Genomic DNA, 3,229 nt, shown 5'->3' with positions numbered 1-3,229 from the left:
TGGGGATGCAGTTCGTTTTGGGATGCTCTTTTGACTTGTGTATATGGGAATGACAAGAGCCCTATCCCATCCTCTCTATAGCTTGTACTCTATTAGAGGTTTGTAGACAGTTGTACATAGTTGAGATGTTATGTAGCCATGACGGCTCTTATTTTGTTGCACCGCATGTGTAGCGACCTAGTCAGCTTGTACTGTTATTTTTAGCATATGTATGCGAGTTCTTGAAACAGAGTCATGATGTCGTTCTTCCAAGTCAGTATAGTTCAATTATAAGTCATATATGGGCCACCCCATTATTCAGTAAGTGCCACGACCTATCCAGAGGGCCATGATGGGTACCCGGAGCTAGCCTACCAAGAACCACTTGACATGCTTCTTCTAATCTATCGGGTGGACCACTTTTCTAATTATCAAATAACACAACCTGAATAAATTCCATTCGAAAAAATACAACTCTTTACGAAGCACTCTTCGATTCCATCTCAAGCATATACATAAACAAGCCTGCAAGGCTACAAAATGATATACAGAATATACACTACTAAGGTCATGAAACATCTACTTTCCACACATGTCTATGAACCTCTAACTGGAGTACTGAAGATAATAAGGACGGAGCAGGACCCCGCCATGTCCCAAATATAAACACAAAAGAATATACCAATAAACTCCAACTCTGGAGTAGTGGAGTGCTCCTGTATATCTGCTGATAAAGCTCCTAGGGATCTGGACCCTCTCCCTGTCTATCTGAGGGCATGAACGTAATGTTCACAAAAGAAAGGACGTCAGTATGAACAATGTACTGAGTATGTAAGGCATGAATAATACCATGATAAAGAAATAAAGAAAAATGAGATAAGGAGATAACCTGTAACTGACTGGCTCTTAAGGCAGAATCATGCATGCTAACTTTTACTTTTAAAACAATATCATAACATATATATATATATATATATATATATATATATAATCTGCCCAACCATGTAGGTATGGTGTAATCATCATTAGCCCGTGTCCGGGGTAACCATCTCACGCTGCCCACTAGTGGTGTCTGTCCGGCCAACTAGGCCCGGTGTAATTATCATCATGCATAAGCCGCCCCCCGAAGTGGTGTCTGCCCGGCCAACTAGGCACGATACATATACATATAGCATGCATGAGAGCCCAATGTAAGCTACAAGTCTGTCGGAGTGACATAAGGTCGATGACCTCCGATTTACATTATGGCGCAATCATTATCACTATATCTCACATCGAAAGAACAAGTAAGATAAGGTGAGATCACAACAGTGAGTGAAATCAGGAAAGATCATGGGCTAAGCTCAACAATCTCATAATAACATCCCAACCTTTGGAATTTCTAACATTAAAATGATCATCATCATGTTCAACATAGAAAACATCTTATCTTTGGTATCACAAGAAGCTTTTAAGAATCATGAACTTCGAGCTTTTGGACATGAGGAGATTATGGAAAATATGGATAGAATCATAACATAGGAATCATGCCTTTGAAAGAAAGGAGCTAGCCTTAACATACCTTTTGTCTTCTTAACGACTAAACGTTCTCTTTCTAAGCTCGTGACTCTACATTCAAGAGGATTCGTACTAAGGTTAGGTCATTGAAAGCATGATTAAGTTTAAACTAAAGCAACTAAGAGCTAACGGAATTTAGGTAGTGTCTCCCTGGTTTCATCAACTTTCTCCTTATAATAACAACTCCCAAACATCAATAGCAACATCCATAATACCAAAATCAAGGGCTTCTTTAAAGTTAAGCATTGTCCAATCCTTAAAACTTCGTTTTAAGATCATTCATAACAATAGCTACAACACAACACCACATTCACTTACATACAATACTTCCTCAACATCATTAGTACCACCCACAACAAGATTATACTCATAGCATACTAAGAATCATGACTCAAGTTAATTTACTACTCAAAAATATCATTAAGTCCATATTTGAGCTTCATTTTCTACTTTCTTCCCTCATCCAAGTTACTCAACAACCAAATACTCTTAATAACATGAAATAGGTGTAAAACTCACCTTTTATCGTATAAGGATGAACTTTGGATTAATGTATTGCACTTGAATGAAACCCCAACTTCAATACCAAAGGGAATCTTGAATTCTACAAACCCTAGGGAGTCTCCTCATACTTGATTCTCTTGATTCTTGCTATTTAATCTTTGATTTCTCTTGGGTTTGGGTTAATATGATAGGGGGAAGGTTCTAGAGCTTTCAAGACTTGGGGAGAATGTGGGAAATGAAAAATAAGAACAAGGGTCATCTATATATACAAAGAGAAAAAAGTGACCCGACCCGATTATGACCAGTTATACGGTCCGTACAAATGGTCGCATAATACCACCATGGGACAACCCCTATCTGGAATGGTTATACATACCATTATATGGACCGTATAAGTGGTCGTACAACCCATTTTTTCTGAACTTGCTCTCGTTGATTTATTTTACTCCCAATCCTTGTGGAACCTGCTTGGCACTTATATAACACTTCATCAACCATCTAAGGAGACTTATAGCTTCTTCTCAAGACATTTCTAAATAAACATTGGCTCGATTGATGCGAAATCTTCACAAACACAACTTACATTTCACTTCCTTCGACGAATTTAGTTCCACCGCGTCATGCGACTTGAAAATCTTGTAGTACACTTAAAGCCATTAAATACTCCCCTTAACTTCATAAGGACTTTATGTTTACCTTAACCTTGTATTAGTCTATTTACAGCGCAAAAACTCAAAATTCCCGAGATATAACATTCTCCCCCCACCCCCCCCCCCTTAGGAACATTCGTCCTCGAATGTTAGACTCTTGGTGATTCAAATTTTTTTTGCAGAGTTTCCCCTGTAATATAGTACTACCATACTGTCACAACAACCCAAAATCTATCGCCTCACAGGGCTACAATAACAACATCAACAACCATGGCCACACACGACCAAGAAAGCATCAAAGAAAGTATTACATACCTGGGGACAATGGCGTCTCTGCTTGCGCCTCTCTAGTGGGTGGAAATAATTGCGACATCCGAACTTCATATCTTCTTCTGCTTCTCAAGTCATTTCCTCTCTATTATTGTTTCTCCACAGGACCTTAACTGAGGCTACGTCTTTGGTTCTGAGTCTCCGCACTTGCCTATCTAGTATGGCAATGCGTACTTCTTCATAAGACAATTTCGTAGTAACTTGGACAT

Source organism: Lycium ferocissimum, chromosome 7, assembly GCF_029784015.1.
Source record: "Lycium ferocissimum isolate CSIRO_LF1 chromosome 7, AGI_CSIRO_Lferr_CH_V1, whole genome shotgun sequence".
NCBI classification, from domain to species: Eukaryota; Viridiplantae; Streptophyta; class Magnoliopsida; order Solanales; family Solanaceae; genus Lycium; species Lycium ferocissimum.
This window is presented reverse-complemented; position numbering follows the sequence as displayed.